Below are 26,582 nucleotides of genomic sequence, written 5' to 3' on the forward strand. Positions count from 1 at the left end.
AGAAATAAGATATGTCACCCCATCCCCTGGTTTTGAATGCAACTTTGCTCAGTTCCATGTTCACCCCAGGTACTTCCACCCCCACGCCAGGCTTCATGCTCCATCCATATACTCTGTGGCTCTTTCCTTTTGTTTTCATAAACTCACATGAAAAAGTTCCTACATGAAAAAGTTCCTTGGAATTCTACTCATTGGACCATAGAGACCAGACAGGGAAGATAATGTTAGAGTTCTTCCTCCAACCCCAAGCCTCAAAATATACCACACTTTTACCTTTTTACGTATCTACCATCACTGGTTCACTTATCGAGGATGGTAATTATATATCCACTTGTCGGTTTGTACCCAGGCACAGCTTTGTGTGTGTCCAAACAGAAGCAGAATCTGTAATTAACTGTGCAGTTGTTTGCAAAGTTGCTGGCAGTTTTATGGTTCAATCACCTTGATCTAGGTGCTTCCGTTTCATGTTATACAGCTTTCTCCGCAGGAGTAGGTGAAGCATGTTGGGAAATTAAGGTAACTTCTTTGTTACTTTTAGTGTGGTATCTTACTGCCCCAAAGAATTTTTTTTTTTCTTCTAAACAGTATATCTATATTGGGTAGTTGGCTCTTTATGGGCTGTTTCTGAGAAAGATTTTTAAAATGTTGAACTATAAGATGAACAGAAGTTCTCTTGGACAGTCAACTTGATCAGATAGTTTTCTTACTTAATTAATATTAGAATCGAAGTCTGAGTTATTACTATATGAGTATATTTCTTCGTAAGGCAAATAGAATTGAAGAAATTCAAGCTTCTGCTCTTAAATTACTTGTATTCAAAACAGGTCATCCAAGCACAAAAGTCCAAACACACCAAAGCAATATAAGGAATTCCTTAGCAATAAATACATTTCTCTTCCTCTGTGGTGTGCCTCTACCTTGTCTATTCCTATTCCCACTGTCTAGATACCCTCAGTTTTGTAACTGTGTTGCCACTCAGTTTTGTCCAAGTGATGTCAATTTTCTTACTATTGAATCCAAATATAGATTTCAGATGTTGTCTATGTAACGATTCCTACCCAATTGTGACACTTATTATGTTGTCTTTGCCACATTATTTGAAATTCTTCCACCTTCTTGCTTGTATTGGATATTATCCAATGCACTTTAGCAAGTAGGAACAAGTTACCCTTCTTCCAAAATGAAGAGGCGAAACTGCATTGTCTTAGATAACCAGTTGCTTTTTTCCCTGCCAAATCAAAATAAGTAACTCTTCTCAATTTTCATCCTGGCACATAGAAAGCAATCGATAAAAAGAATGAACAAGACCTCCTTCATTTATTGTGGTGGTCTGTGTTGTTGATGATCCCTTTTTGCTTCTTGTTCTTTTCCTCTTATGCATTTAATTGTGTGTTTTATTATATTGCAATACACAATCATTTTAAAGAATTTGTAAGTACAGATGAGCAGAGGAAACAAAGCAAAAAGCACCCATAAACCAGTCATTAGGTGATAACTACTACTAATACCTCGATGTGTATTTTTCTGTTCATTCCTTTAGATTTACATATACAAAGCATACTTATTCCAAATAATAGTTTTATATTATAATTAGTACATTGCCAACAAATTTTATGAATATTTATCTCCACTCATCTAGATCATACACTTAAATTACATCATATGTATATATTATTTTTATTTAACTATTACCCGAGTGCCCATTTTGGTTGGTTCTGTTTATTTCTCATCACAAGTAGAATTGTAATTTACCAAACTGGTTATAACAAGTTACCCCCAACCCCTACTGACTTCAAATACCTATCAGTTTCTGTAGGTCAGGAATCTGGGCATGGCTTGGCTGAGTCCTCTTCTTCAGGATCTCTTACAGATCTGCAATTAAGGTATTTGGCTAGGGTTGGGTCTCACCTAAATGCTTGACCAGGGACACTTGCACTTCCAAGTTCATGCAATTGTTGCAGAATTCACTTCCTTAAGGGCTGTTGGACCAAGGGCCTCAGCTCCTAGCTAATTGTTAGCTGGAAGTGACTCTCAATTCCTTACCATGTGGGCCTCCCCAGCATGCCAACTTGCTTCAGCAATGCCAGGAAGAGGAATCCTTCTTTACTCTTAATGTGTTAAAAGGATATCATGCATTTACTTTGCCAGGGGGAGAGTCTGCCAGCAAGACAGAAGCCATAACCTTAGGTAGCCTAATCAAAGAAGTGGTACACCATCACCTTTGCTGCATTCTGTTTCTTAGAAACAAATCACTAGGCCAGCCCACACTCCAGGGGAGGAGATGACCAGGTGTGAATGCCAGGAGGTAGGGATGACTGGGAGTAATGTTAGAGTATGCCACCAATGTTAACTATCTTGTAGCTAAGCCTTGTGCACATTCTTACATATTTCTAACTGATAAACCAGAGGAAAAATATTCCTGATATGTGGGGGTTTTTATGTCTGTTGCAAAATTGCTTTGCAGAAGTTGTTCAAGCTTGCATTCCCACCAGCAACTGCACTCCAGAGAATGTGGGCAGTTCTGTTTAAAAACTTTATCAGTCTAATGGGTGAAAATGGTACCACCTGGAATCTCTTTCCTTTGACTTTCATGGTATTGAACTTTCCAGCATTCCTGCCCACTTATATTTTTCTTTCTGTCTCTTTACTTTTCTTTCTAACCCATATAACCCAGGTCTCTACTCTTTAGCCTTGTTTTTCTTTTTCCAGTCATTCAGCAAATGTTTGAGGGCTGACAATGTCCCGTACCTTCAGCGAGGTCACCTCCTCCAAGGTCAGGCACCCTCCACTGTGAGCTGATTCCCAAGCAAAAGTCCAACCTGGCCCTTCTGGATTTCGTTCCCATAGTTCCAGCCATCTGCAGATTTATCTACACGGATGTCCCAGATATACCTCAAACTTAACCTGTGCACCTGACAACATATCTTTCTTGACCTTTTACTCTCCACAACATGTGCTTACCTTCCTAGCTGTTCCTTTTGCTTCCTTCCTGACAGTACTGCCACCAATCCTTCAGCCCAGTGAGTGTGCACAGAAAACTCACCTGTGGGAGCCATAGGTGGATTCTCCCTGCACAGAGTAAGGAAGAGTTTTGGAGTCCCTTTTGGAGCAGGGGAGTTCAGTGAGCCATGATCTCCAATGAGTCAGGCTGCTAATAAGACTATGGTTCCCATAACTGAGCTTCAGTAATCACCTCTTTACTAAGAATGAGCCACCAAGGTTCTAGTCCTTTCCTGCACCTGGGATAGCCTGCCCCTCTGATAATGTATAATGCTGGGCCCTGCCTTTATCACCTGCCCTGAGGGGTGATGGAAATCTCTTTCCCCTTCTTGGGAAGAAATTGCTGTTTATTTCTGCTTAAGGATCTCCAGGGACAGGGACTGCTCTAGCTACGGTTACACTGTAGCTCTAGCTACAGATACACTATCGTTCCTCTTCATGTCTACACCTTCTCTCTCACAAGTGAGAAGTGAGAGCAGAAGGTCCTTCTTCGCTATCCTCTTTTACCCAAAAGTGCAAGGATGTTTGCATATGGAAAATATCCTTTGCTGTCCCTCACTGTCATTGGATTTCCATTTCACCTGAACTCTTGGGGGCAGAGCAATCCCTTTCTCATTTCAGTGAGCTGAGAGAGCTCGTGCGTGTACTTAACCGGTTCCGCTTCAACCCGTAATGCTCTGTTCTAGTGCCCACCCCCAGCCTCGTGTTGCATCCTAAAATACCACGTGAGCTCCTTTCCTCAGTCGCTTCCCTCCACCCTGAGGCACGCCCCTTGTGATGTACAGTTTCTTTCTCCCTCCTCACCCGGGTCTCTCAACCTGGATTTTTGATTCATCCTTCTATAGTTGTCTGCAGCGCCTTCTGTGTTTCCTCTTACCTTAGTCCTTGCTCTTTTCTTTTGGTAGCCCGCAGCATCCTCCAGTAATCTTCGTTCGACACCCTCAGAGATTACCCAGGGTGCCCAGCGTGCTCCCACTCAAGCCCGCGCCCCATCCTCCCATCTGGGACTTCAGCATCTGCCGCGAGCTTCTTCCTGCTTCTTTCTCCATGCTGGCACTCATCCCGTGGGCTCCTGCTGCACTGGTCTCTCTCTCGTGTCATTGTCACCCAATCAATTCCTCCTCACGCATAGCATCCCATTTCCCACAACTTTTTTTTAAGTCTATAAATGGGCCCTATCTTATGTATGTATGCATGGGATATTATTTCCTGTAACTATCTGACACACTGTCTTCCTGTTCATCGCTGTCTCTTACCCTTGGTTATTCCTTTCCCCCATCCCTTTCATATCTTCCTTCTCCCCTGACCTAAGGTCCTGCTCATCCCCAAGGTCCAGCTCAAGGCCCATCCACTCTCAAGGGAACCTCTAACCTGACTGCACACTAGCGTCACCTGTGGTATTTCTCAAATAATATTTCACCGGGGCCTGACCCTGAAACACCTGAAACGTGAACTCTTGGGTGAGACTCAGGCACCTTTCTTTTTTTCTGAATTCTCCCCATTTGTTACTAGTGCACACTCACCAGTGAGAACAGCAGCTTCTAGCTGATACAACACACGGGCAACGCTGCAGCTCTTAGAACCAGCCCCATCCAGTTCCATTCTTTTCCCACCTTCTCCAACCGGAGGCAGAAGCTCATCAGTGCTGTGCTCATTAACGAATGTCTGTGGACTGACAAGTCACTTGATTTTAACATACAAATAACACATCCATAAAGATTGATCTTTCACTGACTTCTTCTTGACAGCCTTTGCGGAGTCTAACAGTCTTTATCCCCATCAGAGACAGAAGCAAAACCTTGGGATAATGGCGGATGCTTTGGGGACATTTCCTTCCTTATCTTCACCCAGTGTTTAATTGAGCTGAACCACATGGGGTTTTTTTGGGGAGGGGGTGAATGGTTATTATTTCTGATCTTTTTAGTGTTCTTGATGTTTACCATCTTCAACAACCAATTTAATTTAGTCAGTTAACAATACTTTGTCTGAATTTACAATATATTCAGCCTATCTAAGTATGGTGGCTAAAATTAAACATGATAACCTAGAGCCAGTTCCTCTGTCACCAGGGCCTGACACAGTGATACTGAGATCCTCTCGGAAGTATGTGTCAGTGTCTCCATGCTAGACATTTGAACAGTTTTCAATTATCTCTTCACTTTAAAATTATCATCAAAATACTGTTTTTCTTTTTCATAGAATCATCCTGCTTTTTTCCTAATGAGTGTTTTTGGAGTGTGTTTACTCACAGTTTCCCTTGGGTTTAACATTGTGTCATTATATGGGAATACTCAATAACCGAAGCCAGTGGGATGTAGAATACTATTTCACTTCACTTTAACACTTTGTAATTCTCTGATGTGCGTTATTCCCTGAACAAGGATGATTTTCATTTTAAGCTATTCTTAATGAAAACTTACTTTCAGAAGCCCATATTTGATCAAACTTAGCCAGCAGTGTTTCAAAGTAGACATCCTTAGGAGATCTGCGTTAAAAATAAAAATGGGCAGCGGTGAGTGCATTAGTTGTTTTTAAGTGGATATTTTTAAATTACTTAAGGGTGCTCAACATTATTTTTATCAGTTAAGATCGGTTTGGCAACATGTAGGAACCTCAGTAAGAGTGGCTTAAATAAATTCATTTTTTTCCCCTTTGTGTAATAAGAAATCTTAAAGAAAGCACTTCATAGCTTATGAAGTAACTCAGGATATCATAACAGGCCCATGCTCCTTGAGACTTCACCCTCCACCTTCCTCCTTATGTGCTCGTCATCCTCCTAGACCTACTCTTCGTTCTTTAGTTTCTGACATTGCACTTGTTTCCAGGAAGAGACTAGAGGAAAGGCAGAGCAGAAGGGGAAGAGGTGAGTTTGCTTTTTTCAAGAGCTTTCCTGTAATTTCCCTTCCCCGAAGACCACCTGGTACTTTCCCATTACATCTCATTGGACAGAATTGTCACTCAGCCCCGCCTACAGCCTGGGAAATTGACTTTCTGAGCTGGGAACATTGCTGTTCCAAATACGCCACACATTCTGATAGTAAGAAAGAAGAGGAAACTGGTTGTAGAACTGGCAGCTGGTAGTGTCTGCCATTCTATTTCAATGATTATTTTCATTCTTTTTCATCATTTGTTGTTAAAAGTTTCGAATTTAATGATCTTAAAAGACAAGAAGAGTTGCTAACTCAAGACCGGCATTTGCGAGATTTTTATAAATTATAAATTAGTTGGGTTCAACTGAGCAAAGTTTTACTCTATTGGTTTTCCTTTTTTATGTTCATAGAAGTATTCAACTATTTTAATTGTTCCAGTACTTTTTAGAAACCATGTCACTGCATTTGTACAAAATGCTGATTATTGTCATGCATGGAATTTTATTAATAAAAATAAAATGTGTCATAAATTCATGATGCCTGGTGTTTTGATTCTGAAATTTACAAATACACTTGAAATCCTGCTAATATGGGAAAATAGGAACCCACTGAATCATTATGGCTTCAATATGGCAGAGAAACTGTTCCACTCCTCCCATCAGAGTGGGCATTTTTAGATGAAAAGTTTATTGTAATTAAGATTTTATGTAAGATAATTTTATAAAAGAAATGAATTCCTTTTAAGCTTTTTTCCTCTTTCTTCACAACTTGTTGGTGGTACTCATCGGTCATCCTCAGTCACAAACTCCATTGTGAACCCCAGACCTCAGAAATTGGAGGGAGGGAGAGTGGAACTGAGCTGTGATTATTGTCACTAGAAAATACACTGGGAAGGAATGAGCACAAGGCAGCAAAAATTTGCCTTGCTGTTGAAAGAAAGAGAAAGAAAGAAAAGGAAGGAGGGAAGGAAAGGAGGGAAGGGGGAGGAAGGAAGAGAAAATTAGTTGAATCAGCCGTTCTTATTGAGTCAGTAGAATATATTTTTATTCATTTAAATTCTGCTAATTCTGCTAATATTTTATTCATTTAAATTCTGCTAATAATTTTTATTCATTAAATTCTGCACAGTTTATAAGAATATAGGTGCATGTGTAAAATGCAGTTACCCTCCACATGATGCCTTGGCTATGTTTATTGAAAGCTCAGCTTAGGAAGCTCCTTCATCTTCTGACAGTTGTGGGGTGTGTGTTATTCTTTCTCTGAGTAGGAACATCTGGGTGCTGATGACACATTGGTAACATGATCAGAACTTTACCACTTATTTAAGAAGAGGGAAAGTGTGTGAGTGTGCATGTACATGTGCAACTGTGTATATACACACATGTGCTCCCATATGCACAATTTCTAAGGAAAAGGGGAGGTAAAGAGCAAAAGAATCTGGCAGCATTTCTGAAAAAGGTGCTCAGAATTGCCTGATTTCCTTGGACGCTATCCCAGAAGCGTCTCATCAGATGAACTAACACACAGCATACAGCAGATGTAAAATAGAGCTCAAAATCTTCTCTACATGAGGTTATTGCAATGGTTCAAATATTTGCTGTAATCTTTGCAATTAAAGTGCATACTATCCACCTCTACTTCAGTCACATTTATTCAGTAAAAACAAGCCTCTTCTGTTCTTTAGTATATTTTACTTCTGTATTTAACATCTAAGGGGAGCTTACTAACAATGTGTTCTTTCTGTATAATAGTAATAATCAGGAGTCTTATTTATCTGTTTCTTGATAAAAATATCCTAATATTTTGGGCTATTAGCACATGGGTTTATATTTCAAGACCTTTTTGTGAAAGCAGCTCTTATCACAGGTTAAGACTTTCACCTTTGGAGATACAGCTGTTGGTGGGTCCAGTCCATGACCAAGGAGAAGAATCTCCGTCATCATATCCAGGACAAGCTAATGGTGACCCAGTCTCTGAGCCTGTCTATTTATACAAAGTTTATGACTTTTCAAGAGCAGCCCATTCCTTTTTAAAACAAAGTTCTGATTTTTACACATTTTTCTTCATGTTATCTTCAAATTGTCTTTCATATATCTTCCATGATTGGTTCTGGTTCTGCCCTGTGGAACAGCCCCAAACTCCCCTCTTCTATGTGACAGTTACTCTAATATTTGAATCCAACTATTATATCCTTTCTGAATATTTTCTTCGCCAGACTAAAAGTCCCCATGGTTGTTTGAAGCAGGGAAGGGTCGTGTATGGCAATGTGGCAGGACATGGTTCAAGTAAAGGCTGGTGGGCCCCAGACAGACACAGGAATTTTGTGTCTTCAGAGTTGATGGGATAAGTGAATGCAACTCAGCACCTAGGCAGTTCGCATGAGAAGGGAGTTTAAAGACAATGCCATGGTTAGAGATATGTGTTTAAACAGGGGTTAATATAATATTTCCTTCCTCCGTCAGCTGAGATGACCTAGCAGCAACAACAGTCTGGTAGCAGCAATGCCTAACACCCAGCTGTTGGTTTTTAATACCATTCTCCAGCAAAAGGAACCAGGGATTGAAAAAAAAATGACTGAATCTAGGACGAGGGAAAGAACCATCCGGGATGAGCCTGAAGAATCTTGTCTTGCCAAAAAGTAAAGAATTAAAACACCACACTCCTGAATGCATGTCAAAGGCCACAGGATCCAGCAGAAAGAGCTTCTAATGTGCAAGTCTGAGACATTTTAAACAACAAAATAAAACAGTATTGCATGGTAAACCAAAGTATAGAATAAATATCCATGAGTCCCTATAAACATAAATAAAGAATCTGATAAATAAATTATAGGGAAGAAAATCTCTTGTGCAGAAGAATTCCAAATGATTTATGTAAGTATTCCCACTTTAACCTTCAGTGCTGGCTGCTCATAGTGACCCCCTTCCAACTTGTATAGTATGAAGGAGGAAAAGGTAACTTTACAGTAGAGAAACCTAACAAACACTACTTTAGCCATGTTATCAAGGTCATCTGTAGTGGTAAGTCATGTTACTACTATATACCCTTGATATGATGTGATAAAAATGACATTTTACTTCTGTGAACTTCTTCCTCCAAACAAATAGCCCCAATTCTAATCACTCAAAAAAATTATACAAATCCCAGTTGAAGGATGTTCTATAAAATACTTGTCCATACTCTTCAAAACTTCAGAGTCACCAAAAACAAGGGAAGTCTGAGAAACTATCATAGCCAAGAGGAGCCTAAGGAGACATTACAATTAAATTCAGTGTAGGTATCCTGGATAGGATACCAGAACAGAGAAAGGACATTAGGAAAAGTAAGGAAGTCTGAATAAATTAAGTACTTCAGTAAATAATAATATTTCAATACTAGCTTTTTTAAAATTGTGACAAATGTACCGCATTAAAATAAGGTTATTATAATATTTATATAATTATAATATATGTAATAATATTATAATGATTATTATAAAATAAAGTTATTAAAATAAATCATTAATAGTTGGGGAAACTGGATGAGGAGGTTTAGGGACCCTGTACTATCTTTTCAATTTCTCTGTAAATCCAAACTGTTCTAAAAAAAAAAAAAGTTTATTAAAAAAATCTTTTTTTAAAGATGTCTAGGAGAAAACCTGGAAGACCTTGTTTATGGTGATGTCTTTAGAAATACACCATCAAAGGCAGGATCCATGAAAAGAGCCAATTGATAAGCTGAACCTCTTAAAATTAAAAACATCTGCTCTATGAAAGACAGTGTAAAGAGGCTGAGAAGACAAGCCACAGACTAGGAGAAAATATTTGCAAAAGACACGTCTGATAAAGGAGTTGTATCCAAAACATACAAAAGACTCTTAAAACTCACCAGTAAGAAGACAAGAGACCCAGTTTAAAAATGGGCAAAAGATCTTAGTAGACGCCTCACGAAAGAAGATATACAGATGGCAAGTAAGCTTGTATAAAGCTGTTCAGCATTATTTGTCATGAGGGAACCGCAAATTAAAACAGCAGTGGGATAACGCTACACACCTATTAGAATGGCCAAAATCTGGAAGACGGCTCTGGATGAAGAGCCGCAGGAACTCTCACTCATTGCTCGTGGAAGTGTAAGATGGCTTAGCTATTCTGGAAGACAATTTGGCTCTTTCTTACAGAAGTAAACATATTCATACCATATTATCCAGCAATCACATTCTGTGGTATTTACCCGAAGGAGGTAGAAACTTCTGTTCACACAAAAACCTGAGCACAGATGTTTATAGCAGCTTTATTCATAATTGCCAAAACTTGGAAGCAACCAAGATGTGCTTTGGTAGGTGAATGGATAAACCGTAGTCCATCCAGACGATGGAATATTATTCCCTAAAATGAAGTGAGCTATCAAGCAATGAGAAGACATGGAGGAAACGTAAGTGCGTATTACTAAGTGAAAGAAACAGATCTGAAAAGGCGACACACTGTATACTTCCAATTACGTGGCATTCTGGAAAAGGCAAAACAATGGAAACAGTAAAAATATCAGTTGTTGCCACGGGTTGAAGATAAGGAGGAAAGAATAGGCAAAGCACAGAAGATTTTCAGGACAGTGAAACTATACTGTATGATACTGCAATGGTAGATATACATCATCACACAGTTATCAAAGCCCAGGAAATATACAACCCTGAAAGTGAGCCCAAATATAATCTATGGACTTCGGGTGGTAATGATGTGTCAGTGTGGGTTCATCCATTGTCACAAATGTCCCCCGGTGGTGCAGGTTGTCCATCATGGGAAAAGGAGGGGGTATAGGCACACTCCCTGTATTTGCCATTCAATATTGCTGCAAACCTAAAACTATTCTCAACAATAAGGTTTCATCATTTCTTAAAATGCCAACAAGACATATATTACTTCCTTTCCTAGTAGTCAAGCTGAGTGGAGGTCAGATTTCTAAAGTTTACGCAGGTTGCTGGGATATGCAATCAGAGCAAGGAGGAAAGACTTAACTTGTACGACTTAAATGTCTGATGGCTCCAAACTCGGCTAATCGAATCCTCTCATCTTTCTCCGATGGGATGGGCAAGATGAGTTCTTGCCTTCGTGACTCCCACTTTGGATCCTGCTTCCCAGTCAATATCCACACCTCTGTGGCAGCTCACATCCCATTCTCTCTGCAGACTTTCAGATCTGCTCTCCGGGAATCCAAATATGTAGACTTCACACTCTTAAGGCTTTGACCTATTTTGCTTTGTGTAATTTAACTTTCAAAATGTGACACTTACTTCATTTCCAAATATTTCCAAGTACTCCCTCAAAAGCACTGCTGACAATTTCAGCTCCTTCAAGTAATCTCAATAAAATACATTTCCAGACTGTTTCTTACTCTGGCCGTCCTCTGATTATGGTCCCATTACTGAATACCTTCCCTACTATTTTAACATTCATTTTAAAACCAAATGCCCAGACGGCTGAAGGGCCCTACATGTCATCTGATTATTCAGAGCACAGTGGATTCTTGTATTCATCTGGACATGGTAATTATATTAATGCAGCCAAAAATAATATTAAGTACTTAGCAGCCCCATCTCACGAGCTCTTGTTAAGACTGTAGTCCCAAACATCCCCGAGGCCCTTATCCTGTGAACTGGTACATCACACAGCTGCTCATAAAGTCTCTCCTCCAACTTGGGCTTTTATAATTGAATCTCTTTAAATGTAAATGCAGACAATTACATTTGTCCTAGTTAAATTTCATCTTGTTATTTTGAGCCTAGAGTTCCAGCTTATTGAAATCTTATTGAATCTTGGTTCTGCCACGGATTTCTGCTGTGTGTCCTTGTCTGCGTCGAGGATCCAGGCAGAGGAAGCTTGCCGATCAGTCTCTCCCAGCTGGGCTAACTCAAAGCCAGAGGGATGGAAAGGAGATAGCGGTGGTCATGGCCCAGGAATGGAGACGGCAAGCTGCCTTGTCCAACAAAGTAGCAGCTCTCTGATATTTCTGGCAGCAAGGCTCATCCAACATTGTAAAATGTATTGAAAGCCATTCGTTACTAATTGCAATTAACATACTGAAGTTTATGAAGGACTTATAAATTAGGAGAAATCTGAGGCTGTATCGTCCCTCCCATTCTTCTGCAATCTCTGAGACCGTCTCTTTAAAGATTTTATTTATTTTCTCTTTATTTGAGATGGAAAAGAGTGGAGTGGGGAAAAAAAAAAAAAAGGAGTGGAAAAGGGAGAAGCAGGTTCCCCTCTGAGCTGGGAGCGTGATGCGGGGCTTGATCCCAGGACCCCGGGATCCTGACCTGAGCTGAAGGCAGACGCTTCCCAGGCTGAGCCACCCAGGCGCCCCCTCTGAGACAGTCTTCAATGGAAGAAAAGGAGGCAGAATTAACTAGTGGAAACCTGGCTTTCTCATGTAGGCTGCATTCTGTACATTGGGTCTGCCTAGCACTGTTCAGCACAGTGGCCCTCAGTCTCTTTTTAACTCGACAGCATGCCTGAAGGATCATGTTCCCTTGAGTGACACCCTTTCCTAAGTGTGGCTGCTTGCATTATGGGCTGCTGCTTTAGCCCAGGCTGCTAGCATGCTGGGGGTTATTCTGGTGCATCAGATGTTCCCCTCTTCTTCTCTCTCCTGCTGCTTTGTGGCATGCCACTGGTTTGAAAAAGGTCTCAGCTCTAGCATTTAAAGCAGTGATTTGCACACTGCAGCATGCGAAAGCTGGGGTTGGCAAACTAGGGCCCGTGGACCAAATCTGGCTCCACCCCCTGTTTTTATACATGGTTAAATGGGTGAGGGGCAACAGGTTTTCAAGAAAGACTAGTATTTCCTGACACAAGAAGATTATATGAAATTCAGTCTCTCGTGTAATAAAATGCATATTAAAAAGCAATAAAACTGCACTGAACACAGACACTCTTGTTTGTTTATATATTGTCAACGGCTGCTTTTGTGCCACACTTCGGGTCCTGGTGACAGAGACTTGATGGCCACAAAGTCTAAAATGTAGACTGCCTGGCCCTTGACAGGAAAAAGTTTCTCAATTCAAGAATCACTTGCATCAGACTCACCTGGGATGCTTTTGAAACCGGATTCCTGAGCCACACCCCAGATGAAAGGCATCAGAATTTGGAGATAGGGCCCAAGAATGTGCCTTTTCAGCTAGCTCATGTGGGTCACATCTTGACAAACGCTGACAAAACTAATGATACTGAGCTGAGTGTATGGGAAAGGAAAAAACTCTACCCTGCTTTTTCTGCCCGACCTACTGTCTTTTTATCCTGTGTGATGTAATCTTTCTACAAAGTGTATATATTCTCTTGGTCATTTTCTAAACACTTCTCCAAATCAGCTCTCTTCCAAACTTTCCTATTCTGCAGTAAGAATGCTGTATTCCTTTTCTAGGGCTGCCATAACAAATCACCACAAGTTGGGTGCCTTAACAGAAGTTCTGTCTCTCAGAGTTCTGAAGGACAGAAGTCTAACACCCAGAAGGGCATTGTTCTTTCTGGAGGCCCGGGAAGTGTCCATTCTTAGTCTCTTGTAGTGTCCTGTCCGGTGGCTGTTAGCATTCCTTGATTTGTGGCCTCATCCTTCCAACCTCTGCCTTCATGACCATGTTGCTTCCTCTTCTTTTTCTGTCTCAAATCTTTCTCCGCCTTTCCCTTATAAGGACACTTGTCATCAGACTCAGGGCCCACACTGATAATCCAAGATGATCACAACTTAATTGCATCTGCAAAGAACTTTTTTTTCCCTCAAAGTCATATTTCCAGGTTCCAGGGATCAGGGCATGCACAAATTAACTCAGTACAGGTGTCTTTGTTCTCCTCTGGCTCCAGCAACCATTCAGTTTCCAGGTTTTGAAGATCCCGTCCCTCCTTCTCCAGTCTTACTGGTACCATGTTTATTCCATTCTGTAAGGAATCTCTTACTTAGGAATTTATGGTGGGGTCCTACTCTTTGAAAAATTTAGAACACATTTCTAAGCCTGAAAGTAGGGGCTTTCTTGAGGAATATTGCCAATGGAATTTTCCATGTCCTTCTCCCACTCCTTCCCTTTTTGCCCCTTACCTTCCAGCCACACTATACTATTTGCTGTTTCCATCCCTGCTCCTGTCTTGTTTCTAAACTCACCCACACTGTTCCTTCCTTCTGGAAGACTGCCTTTCCCTCCATTCTTACCACGGCTAACCCTGCCCATGTATCATCTATGACTGGAACATCTTTCAAAGCTCATTTGAGGTCCTACCTCCCCACGAGAGCTTTGCTGTTTCTTCCCACTGCATGGGAATCTCTGAGACCTTCACCCCTGTTATGGCATTTACCTTCTCCTGCCTGATGTTACAATGTCGGTACTGGCATTGCTGTGGCTCGACGTGTAAACCTCCTCAACTCAGGGACTGTGAGACAGGTCAGTGGCGAAGGGCTACGCTCCAAGTCACACTGTCTGGGACAAGTCCAGTCACTTACCAGCCATGGATCCTTAGGCAGGTTATTTAAAATCTCCTCATTATCATTTGCATTGTAAATGGAGAGAATAATAAATCCTTTCTGGAGCTGACCTCATGAGGATCACATGAGATGAGGCATATAAGGTACTTGGATTATAGTAACCAAGCAACATTTAGCTTTTTGTTATTGTCTGTCTTATCTCTGTCTCCTGAGGGCTAAGACAAGGGCTTCTATAAGGAGGTACTAAATAATGCCTATAGTGTTTAAATCATCACATTCAGTCCTGAAACCGGAAGCAGGTGACCTGAGTTTTTCTGTTCAGACCCGATGTTTATCAGCTCTCGGCATGATGTGTCATTAAGAACCAACATAAATAAACCAACTTCCTGTCTTTTGCAGGATGTGAGTCTTGTTAGAGATTCTGTGATGGTGTTCTTTTCAGTACTATTTCTTTTCATCAAATGGATAGTTGGTATTTAGCTATGGTTTTCATTTTTATAGTGGTTTCTATCATACAACCTAGTTTGCAGCCAAACACTAACTGGCCTTCAGTAACCAAAGAGTGGAGACTTCCATTTTTATGGAAGTCCATTGAAAGGAGCAAGCATTGGAGCCCCTGGGTGGCTCAGTGGGTTAAGCCTCTGCCTTCGGCTCAGGTCATGATCTCAGGGTCCTGGGATCGAGCCCTGCATGGGGCTCCCTGCTCAGCGGGAAGCCTGCTTCCCCCTCTCTCTCTCTGCCTGCCTCTCTGTCTACTTGTCATCTCTCTGTCAAATAAATAAATAAAATCTTTAAAATAAGAAAAAAGAAAAAGAACGGAGCAAGTGCCTGGGCAAAGGAAAGCAGCCATGGGCCAATGATACCTGTCAGTAACTAGCACATTGAGAGATTTTTCTCAGACTATAGTGATGCTCTTAAGGAACAGTGCCCTCATGGCAAATCTCATTAAAAATGGCCCTTGAACAAGACTGCATTTGCTTTGTGATTCATCATCCACCACACTCTGCTGTGGGTTTGGGGGTTCTAGACCAAGGACACTCTTGGTGGCTGCAGGGGCGCCTGGCTCTGGCAGAACTTTAAACCAGACGGTCGGGCTTAGTGGTGGCCAGTTCTCAAAGCCTCTTAGTCCAGTTGGCGAACATGTTTCTAATGAGGATTTAAAATGTGTTTTTCAAAACATGAGGTCTGGGTATCATGGTAGGAAGTAGTAAAGGAATGTGGGCTGAGCTCTGGCTCAGAACCAGATTTTGAATAAACTTCAGAGGAGTCGCTATAATTACAGAATTTGGCAACAGAGTTGGACTGCGATGCCAGATTAGTCTTCCCCAATACAGAGCCTGCAATTTTATGAAGTAGGAGCCTGATGAATCGGATATTGCCTTCTGGTATGAATCGGATATTGAACTTTCTGGTCTCTCCTCCTGAACTGTGCTCTTTGAGACTTCCCTGGGATTGTACTGAGCAATCCTTTGTAGAGGCAGCTTTTAGATATTGTTAAAGTTCTTCCAGACGTACATAAATTCCCCAACAAATGGATTGTTCTTATTTAGGGTCATATCTTCTGGAATTACATGTATGTTTTTTCCATGGAAACAAAGTTATCAAGCTTACTTCAAAGGAAAACTTAAAAAGCAAAGCAAATTTAACCTATTTGGTAGCTAAAATATAGTACATTGGCAATAATATATGTTCTTGAAAACATACTTTTTGCCAGTCTTTGCCCCTTCCCAGCTACCCATATCTGGAAGGCAGCCTACACCTCAAAGAATCTGAGAAAACTAGCTAAGTAATGACTTTGTATCTTTCCCTACAAGTGTCTCCTTGTGTGGAGGTTTAGAGTCTGTTGGTTGAAAACTGAATCTCTCTGATCAGATGGTAGTTTTCTGTGGAAGAGGCCAAGTTTGTGTCCAGGTTTGGTATATGGGTTTTTTCATTCAAACCTCTGGTGGGACCTCTGATGCCTAAAGAGTAATAATGACAATGATTTTAGAAATAATAACTAATGCACACATACTGTATACCAAGCCTGGCTTCAAATGCTTTATAGATACTAATTCATTTAATCTTTACAAAAACCTTCTGAGCTTGGTTATCACCAGTTTCCGTGCAAGGGAAACGAAAGCAGTGGCGAGGTTCAGGAAGTGCTAAGGTCAACGGCTAACAAAACGAGAGCCAGGATTCCAATCCAGGCAGTCTACCCAAACTCTGGGTACTGCGAGACCATCACTGATTTCACCCTGTGCAACCTCAGGTGCATTTTTCTAGCTACTACCATAGTCTGTGTATCACGTTCCATTCCATAATGTATATAATGTTCTGTCATGACCTCAAGGAAATGAGCCACTCACACAACACGTTCCCAAGGAGTGCCCCCACTGCCTGCCCCTGCATTATCTAGATCTGGTATTGGCCTTGTTCAGACTCCATTGACGGTTGCTGACCCTTCCTCTGAGCTGCTGCTTTTGCTCTGAGGTTTCCCAAATCCCAGCTTTTCCCATTTGTCCCTCCACCACATCCATGCTCCTCTCCCCCTGGCCTGCACCACCCAGGCAACAGTGTCCCCTGACTTCCCTGATGGCTAAAGTTGAAACCGATTCCCTGCCACTCACAAAAGCAATGCAAAACAAAAAGCCAACAAGACAAACTTTCTTACTCTTGATCCTGACAGGAAAAGAAAAACAAGTTTAATCAGAGGACGCTGAAGGGTAAGACTGTAGATGCAGATTTGGGAGAGTCTACAGGAAACTTAAGGTTTTTCAGTTAACAATAAAGATTCAAGGAACTGAATCTGTGGTTAAGTCTCATTCCACTTTGTTTCTTATAACACAGTCATATCGGCACCTGTCTTGCCTGTCCATGTGCAGAGGTAGTACAGAAGTGAGGAGCGATTTTCCTCAGATATTTAAGAAAGAGGGTCAGACTGTGGAAGGAGAGCCCGTGTGGACACACCTGGGCCCTGAGCACCAGTTGCCTCTGATAACTTCAACGAGCCGTGATTGGTGAACAGGAACACAACTTGTGTGTGTTCTTTGTATGGGAGGAAAGACGCTGTTGTAGGCGAGAGACGTGAGATGGTCTGTGTGGGATGATGGGATGGCAGTGCTGATGGGAGAAGCAGGGGTGGGGTGGCGTGGGGATGGGTAGAGAGGGCGGTGTGCAAGGGAGCTGCTGGCACGCTGTTGTATGAGTGACTCTATCACCCGACTGTACCCTGGGTGTTGTCTACAAGTACACTGATGGCATTTCCTCTACAGGTACCTTGTCCAGAAGTATTGATCACATCCCTAGAAAAATTAAAATAATGAGACATTAATAAAAGGAATTCTAGAGTTCAATAAAGTGACTGCAAGTAAGACCAATAAAAAAGAAAGCAGTTGCCTCTGGTTAAAGGGTAGTTCCAGTTTATAACCAGTAAGGAAACATAACTTTAAAAAATTTTTCAACAGCAAAATAATGTAAGAATGCTCTTAATGAGAAGTATATGATCTATACAAAGTTTTTTTTTTTTAATTTTGCTATGCAACAGAGTATGACTTAAAGAAAAATATACTCTTTTATTTAATAAAAAGATGAGGGCACCTGAGTGGCTCAGTTGGTTAAGCAACCCTCTCTTAATTTCGGCTCAGGTCATGATCTCAGGGCTGTAGGATCCAGCCCCTTGTAGGGCTCCACACTCAGTGGGGAATCTGCTTGAGGATTCTCTCTCTTGCCCGCTCCCTCTGCCCCTCCCTCTATTTGCATGCACATGTGTTCTCGAAATAAATAAAATCTTTAAAAAAAAAAGTCTGTTCTTCATAAATTGATTTTTAAGGTTCACTGCAATTTTTTTCTTGAATATTTCAAAATTTTATTTATATAATTAGAGTACTCGTCAAAATTCCAATAGGATTTTGGAGTTAGAACTGCAAGCATGGGGAGGAAAAGATGAGACTGAGAGTTAAAAGGATTCTAAACTTTGTTAAGAATCATATACAAGTAAGGAAATGGTCAGAGAAATCTGAAGTTAAAAGAAAGCTGTAGGGATGCCTGGCTGGCTCAGTCAGTTAAGCTTCTGACCTTGACTCAAGTCATGATCTCAGGGTCCTGAGATGGAGCCCCAAAGCTACGCGGGAAGTCTGCTGGTCCCTCTGCCCCTCCCCCCCTCCACAGGCTCTCTCTCTCAAATAAAGAAATAACCTTAAAAAATGCTATAAAGCAACTGGCCTGGACTTTAAAAAAAAAAAAAAGTCATGTCATGAAAGACAAGAGAGAGAGCGAGAGAATAGAAAGAGAGAAAGGAGGAGGAGGGTAGAGAGGGAGGGAAGAAGGGAGGAGAGAGAGAGACAAAGAGAAGAAAGATGGGTCAAAGGAACTATATTAGAAGACATTAAAGAGACAGGACAACAATTAAATGTAATGGGTGATTCTTGACCAGCTCTCTGTTTTTTTGAGGAATAAATTGTGGGAGCATTGAGAAAATTTAAATATCGACTGTGTATTGGATAACAGTTTGAATGTAGTAATGGTATTTTATGAAGGAGAATGCCATTGTTCTGAAAAGATATACACTGAAATATTTAGAGATGAAGTGTCATGATTTCTCTGGGTTACTCTCAAATAGTTCAGCAAAAACGTGTGGGTGCATGTGTTGCGTGTATACGAATATAGAGTGAGAAAAATAAAATGTGACAAAATGTTAGTAATTGGTGAGTCAAGGTGAAGGCTCTACAGGTGTTTATTGTTATTTTCTTTCAGCTTCTCTGTAGATTTGAAACTGTTCCAAATACAATGTTGGCAGTAGAAGGGGGTGTGGGGCAGGGTATAGCAAACATGAGAGAGAATATTAAGGAAAATTCTAAAAAGTTAGTTATGAGGGCTATTAGCCCTGCCAGATTCTGTCTTCATTAAACAAGCAGGTTTTAACTGTGTATTCTGCTCTGTGTTGCTACACTTACTAATACAGTAATGGCACAAAGCTAACCAGGAATCAGTGGACTGACACAGACAGCCAAAGGACCTGCGTAACTGAGCATTTCTCACATGGTAAATCAATGAGGAAGGGCAAGATTATGCATGAAATCATAATGAGATAAATTCTTGGGAATTAAAAAAAAAAATCAACTCTGCCCTCCCTTGCAAAACAGACACTGAACTAAATTTTATGTTGGCTAATTGAATATAAGTAAATAAATAAAATTACATTAAACTTTTTAAAATTAGGTTAGATAAAAAGTAAAATAAATAAATAAATAGAAAGAATGATGTGAATAACATTCTAAGCCTAGAGTAAACAGAGCAAATCACAGAGAAGAGTCAGAAATTTTAGCTCTGTAAAAATCAAAACCTTGGGAGACAGCCTCTCCTCTGCTGTCTTGCCTGCCTCTTCCTTGGTGTACTCAATAAACCTCTATTTCCTTAAAAAAAAAAAAAAAAGCAGTGTCACATTAAGAAAAATGTTTTAAACTGATTTGGAAAGCAGTACACAGGTTGATATTTTTTATTATTATAACGAATTCATTCAAATTGATTTTTTAAATCCCCAAATCCAAGAAAATAAAGGGCAAAGGTCAGCCACAGACACTTCATTAAAGAAAAGAAAATAGTAAACCACAATTAACTATATCATTGCAAATTTAACATTATTTCAACTCCAAAATAACTTCTTTTTTTTTTTAATAACAGTTCTTGTGGGAGAGGGTGGAGATAAGCTCCTACTTTCATTCATTGTTGGTGGCATTATAAAGCCATATAATTCTGTTGGGAAATAATTTATCAGTTCTTATTATGAGACATAAAAATCATTATACCATTGATTCATTGATTCTATTTCACAGGTTCTAGCTTAAGCAAACTAAAATAGTGGGTGTGGTGAAAACTATGTACAAAAACTTGTCATTCATATTATTATTCATTAAAATGAAACTTTGCAAGTGTGTTAAATGTAATGCCAACTTAATGAGCTACCCTTTATCTCTATGATAAATACTCATCTTACTGAATTTTTTATCCTTTATAGTGTATCTTCTTTTCCCTATCAAGGAAGAAAAATAATTCAGTGAAGTCTCCCATGCAAGGCAGCACTTATCTGTGTAATAGAGGAAATTTCCATCACTTACCATTTCACTCTAGAATCATCCAGAAAGATAGGTATTCGAACAACTATATTTTATTGTTTTTCTTACTGTAAAATTTTCTTGTTTTGACCACCCTATGATTTTTACCACCCTGAGTAAATCAAGAAAGCAGACTGAGGGGAAGTATTCTCAGAGAATGATGTACGTGAGATACGGGTATGCCCTGTTTTTTTGAAAGTACGCCACTTTGCTTTAACAAAAGACCTACGTTAGTGCCTGGTGTTGCTAACTGAAAGAAATCCAAAGTGGATTTTTGCTTTTACGAGAAAAGGCAAAAAGTGACAACAGCATTCTGTGTTTATTTTGCAGCGAACTATTAGGCAGTGTGGACCCCAAGGAATAAGGGGGTCCTGCCCAGAGCCTTCCCTGCCATACCTGCCGTAACTTCGAAACTTATCTGCGAGCTTCTGTGCTTTATCTCGATTTGGTTTGTGTATCCTCAGCAAGATGGGTACTAAGGTGTCAGAAAAGCCTTAAAAAGGCTATTTTGGGAGTTTGAGAATGCCCCCAAAATTTCCCATGTGAATTAATGGTAATTGTTCATTTATTTTACACCATTTCAGCTTACAAAAGTTTTAATGGGATCACTCTGCTTTCTAATATCAGGGGAAACTTGTATTCAACTAAGTAATGGTTACTATTCTAAAAATATTTACCTGCCATTGATTTTTGGCCCCATCTATATACAGATTAGACAGGTCTACCCACACAACTGAGTATAGTCTGTACCAATCTACTTGATAAACACTGGAAAATAACTTGTTGAAAACAACTTTATAATTTGTTTTACCTTTAAGCATTTTGTATGGCTTCTCAGGTGCCACTGTTATAAATATAGAAAAGACAGACCGATAGGACAACCAAATCATTAGCATCCATACTTTTACTCAAATGTAAGTGGAAAAGTTGATATTTAAATTAAAAACTATTCCATGTCATGTAGATAGAAAATGAAACACAGATCACAAACCCATTATCTTTTCTACGTACATTATCAGTAAATTCTTTGCAGTTGATGTAAGCACAATTGTGGTTTTATAACAAGATATATCGAGATAGCAAGGTATTTGATGCTCCATAATTATGGCGAGATTATCAACTGATTTGTTGGGGTCTAGTGGTGTTTTGTTTGGGGTTTTTTATCTCTAAAGCAAGATTTTATTTGTTCTTTTGAGAGAGAGTGAAAGAGCACAATCTAGGGCAAGCGACAGAGGGACAGGGAGAAGCAGGCTCCCCTTTGAGCAGAGATCCCAACATGGGGGTGGAGGGACTCTAACCCAGGACCCCGGGATCATGACCTGAGCCAAAGGCAGAGGCTTAACCAACTGAGCCACCCAGCCACCCCAAGCCTCTGACTCTTGATTTCAGCTTGGGTCACTATCTCAGGGTGTTGGGCTCTGTACTCAGTGTGGAGTCTGCTTGCCCCTGTCCCCACCAAACTCTCTATCTCATAAAACTTAAAAAAAAAAAAAAAAAGCTGAGTGAGAGACTTCAACTTTCCAGAAGATCAAGTAAACATACTTTTCCCTATTCTTCCCAGTAAAAACTAAAAACTCTGGACACTTTATATTTTATATTAAACAAACATAAAGATGAACACTGGAGAAAAGCAGGCAGATTAGCTAGAGACCTCAGGACCAGAGGAACAACAGGGTAGTGAGTTCCCTAGGTTTTGTTTTTGCTTCATATATTCCAGACTTGCTGAAGAAGCTGGCAAACCAGAAATGCCAACTACACAGACAGAAAAAATTCCAACAAAAAAAGCCTGTTCTCTCTTAGACAAAAGACAGGAAAGGGGCAACTTAGCAAGACAAAAAACTTTTAGACAACAATCCCCCTACTTCAGCCAAACATCTCAGAAAAAAAATATGGGCCGAACTCCACCACCAATACCAGAAAAGGCACAGTGGGAAGCCTAGACTTTCACCCTGGTCAAGCTGTGAGGAGGGCCCCAACACTCCTATGGGGATGGCTTCCAAGAAGGTAAAGTTGGAAGCCTAGACTTTCATCCCCATAGGCAGTAAGAACCCCCTCAGTGGAGACCATGCAGGGAACTGGAACTCCCACCCCCACCCAACAGATGTCAACAGACCCAAGAGGGGAAACTGGACTTCTATCCCCACTTTGGGGTAACGAGACAGAACCTCCCCATTTCCCTTGCCAGAGGCACATCAAAGAAAACCAATTAAAACAGGTTTAAATGACATCCAGGGTCTCATCACATAATACACAATGTCTAGGTTTCATTTGGAATTGACTCGTAATACAAAAAACTAGGAAGAGCTCAAACTGAATGAAAAAGGCAATCATTAGAGGCCAACACCAAGATGACAGAACGGTTAAGATCATCTGACAATGATTTTAAAGTAGTCATGATAAAAATGCTTCAGTGAAAAATTATGAACATGCCTGAAACAAAAGAAAAAATAGAAAATCTCTGCAAAGAAATAGAAGATCTAAAAAAGAACCAAGTGGAATTTTCAGAACTGAAAATACAATAACCTAAATAAAAAGTTCAATGTATGGACAAAATTGCAGAAGGGGAGTACAGAGAAAAGAAATAGTGAACAGGAAGATTGAACAATAGAAATTACTGAATCTGAACAACAGAGGAGAAATGGGCTAAAAAGAACTGAACAGTTCTTCAGGCACCCATGGGACCATAATAAAAGATCTAACATTTATGCCATGAGATCCCTGGAATGAGAGAAGAGAGAGGGGCTAAAAAACTACTTGAAGAAATAATGTCTGAAAATGTCACAAATTTGACAAGAGGCTTAGACCTATAGATTCAAGAAAGTCATTGAACCTAGATGACAGGCACATACATACATCTTATTGGTTTTTTCTGCCTTGCCAATTTTGGACTTGCCAGTCTCCACAATAGGTCAACTCTTTTAAATAAATCTCTTTCTCTCTCTCTCTCTCTCTCTCTCTCAGAGAAAGACAGAACAAATAGGAAATGTGTGTTATATATATGTGTGTGTGTGTGTATATATAAAACATATACATATACACATATATCATATATAATATATACATATAAGTGTGTATTATATACATACAAGCACACATATAAATGCATATGGGTGTTATGTATATGTGTGTATTGTATATATAATACACATATGCACATTCATATAGACATGTTCATATACATGTGTGTATAAGATACACACATATATATATGTGCACAGAATATATACATACACCTGCACACACACACATCCTATTGGTTCTGTATCTCTGAAAGAGAAAGATTTATCTTAAGGAATTATCTCACATGATTGTAGAGGCTGGCAAGTCCAGAATTGGCAAGGTAATCCAGTAGGCTGTGGACCCAGGGAAGAGTCATTATAGTTCAAGTCTGAAGGGAGTCTACTAGCAGAACTTCCTCTTCCTCAGGAAAAGTCAGTCTTTGACTGGCTGAGGCCCATCCACATTATAGAGGATAATCTTTACTCACAAACTACCAATCTTAATCTCATCCAGATAATGCCTTCACAGAAACATCTAGAATCATGTTTAACCAAATATCAGGATGACATGCCCTAGCCAAGTCGACAGATGCAATTAATCATCATATCAAGAATTAAGTTTCTGGAAGTTTTGTTTGTCTTAGACAAAGAAAAATCTTGGGAGCATCCAGAGAAAAATGACACCTTACCTATAGGGGAAAAACAACTCAAGTGACAGATTTCTCAGCAGAAACCATTAAGAGAAAAAAAAATAATATTTTTCATGTATTAAAAGAACATCAACTCAGGATCTATACTTGGCTAAACTATCTTTCAGCAATGAATTGGAAATCAAGGCATTGTTAGATGGAGGATAAACCTTGAAACATCAGGAAAGAAGAATGAATATGGTAAGCAAAGATATGTGTAAATATAATAGGCCTTTTTTCTCTTCTTGAGGTTAATATTACCCTAATACCAAATCCAAAGCCAGTAGAAAGAAAGAAAATGATAGAGCAATATCTCTCATGAATATAGACTCAAAAATCTTTAGTAAAATATTAGCAAATATAATTTAGCAATATATAAGACAAGTTTTAGGGTGCCTGGGTGGCTCAGTTGGTTGGGTGATTGCCTTCGGCTCAGGTCATGATCCTGGAGTACCAGGATCGAGTCCCACATCGGGCTCCCAGCTCCACGGGGAATCTGCTTCTCCCTCTGACCTTCTGCTCTCTTATGCTCTCTCTCACTGTCTCTCTCTCTCAAATAAATAAATAAAATCTTTAAAAAAAAAAGTTTTATACTATAGTATACTATAGCTAGGTGGGAATTATTTTAGGGATGTAGTACATGCCTATGCAGAACATGCCAAGAAATCTACAAAAACAAAAAACTCCTAGAACGAACAAGTGAGTTACAGGAACAAGACAAACATATAAAAATCAATTATATTTCTATATACTAGCTATGAACACTGAAATTAAAAATACAATACCATTTATAATTGCTCAAAGGAAAAAATATACTTAAATGTAAATCTAACAAAATGTGTATAGGACTTACATGCTGAAACTACAAAACTGATTAAAGAAATCAAAGAAAGTTTAAATAAATGAGACATATTGTGTTTGTGGATTGAAAGACTTAACAGAGTAATGATGTCAGCTCTCCCAAATTGATACTCAAGACTAACATAATTGTTATTAAAATCCCAACAATATATTTTACAGATACATACAAGATCATTCTAAAATGTGTTTGGAAAGGAAAAGGAACTCAGATAGCTAAAACAATTTTGAAAAGGAGAAGAATCAAATGGAAGAATAAATTTCAGATTTATGTACCTACAGTAATCCATGTGCTATTTGTGGAGAAATGGACACATAAATCAATGGAACAGAATAGAGAACCCAAGATGCCTGGGTGACTCAGTTGGCCAAGAGTCTGACCTCAACTCAGGTCAGGATCCCAGGGTCCTGGGATCAAGTCCCACATCGGGTTCCCTGCTTAGCAGGGAGCCTGCTTCTCCCTCTGATGCCGCTGTCCCTGCTTGTGCTTGCCGTCTCTCTTTCTCTCTCTCTGACAAATAACATCTTAAAAAAAAAAAAAAAAGGACTAGAGAACCCAGAAATAGACAAATTAAAAAATGCTTAACTGATTTTTTTTTTTTACAAAGGTGTATAAACAGTTCAGGGCAGCAAAGTTAACATTATCAATAAGCGATGGTAGAGGAATTGGACATCCATCGGCAAAGAAAAAAAAACCTTAACCTAAGTCTCATCCCTTATGGAAAAATTAACTCAAAATGTTTCATGAATTTAAATCTAAAAGGTACAACTATAAAATTCTTAGAAAAAAATAGGAGTAAACCTTTGGGATGTAGGACTAGGCAAAGAGATCTCAGGATTGGCACCAAAATTACAGTTCATGAAAGAAAAATTGTAAATTGGACCTGATCAAAATTAAAAATTTGTATTTTGCAAAAGACCCTGTTAAGAGGATATGAAAGTAAGCACAGAGTGGGAGAAAATATTTGCAAACCACATATCCAGGAAAAGACTTGTACCTAGAATATAGAAAATTTCTCAGAACTCAACAATAGAAAAACCCAGTGATCCAAGAAGAACAGGGGCAAAGGGCATGAGCAGACATTCCATTGAGGGGGATACAGGGAGCAAATGAGCACATGGAAAGATGGTCAGCATCATTAGCCATCAGGGAAATGTAAAATAAAACTATTATGAGATATTACTACATATCTATCAAAACAGCCAAAATAAAAAAAAAATTATGACAACACTGAACGCTGGCAAGGAGACAGGGAAACTGGATCATCTATGTATTGCTAGGAGAAATGTAAAATGCTGCACCACTATAGAAAATCGTTTCTTAAAAAACTATATATGTGGGCCACCTGGGTAGCTCAGTGGGTTGGAGCCTCTGCCTTCAGCTCAGGTCATGATCTCAGGGTCCTGGGATGGAGCCCCGCGTCGGACTCTCTGCTCAGCAGGGAGCCTTCTTCCCTTCCTCTCTCTCTCTGCCTGCCTCTCTGCCTACTTGTGATCTCTGTCTCTCAAATAAATAAATAAAATCTTAAAAAATATATATACATGTAGCTACCATATGACCCAGCAAACTGCACTCTAGGGCATTTATCCCAGAGAAATGAAGACTTAGGTTCACACAAAAACCTGTGAATG

General features: G+C 39.8%; 1 protein-coding gene across 2 annotated transcripts in view; it reads left to right on the forward strand.

The window, feature by feature from the left end:
* The window catches only part of ZNF704 (zinc finger protein 704), a 223,478-nt gene that overhangs the window by 80,750 nt on the left and 116,146 nt on the right, over nucleotides 1-26,582 (forward strand). The gene's annotated exons all lie outside the window — the stretch shown is intronic.

The sequence above is a fragment of the Lontra canadensis genome, unplaced genomic scaffold (assembly GCF_010015895.1).
Source record: "Lontra canadensis isolate GAN:19392208 unplaced genomic scaffold, GSC_riverotter_1.0 scaffold37, whole genome shotgun sequence".
Taxonomy (NCBI): domain Eukaryota; kingdom Metazoa; phylum Chordata; class Mammalia; order Carnivora; family Mustelidae; genus Lontra; species Lontra canadensis.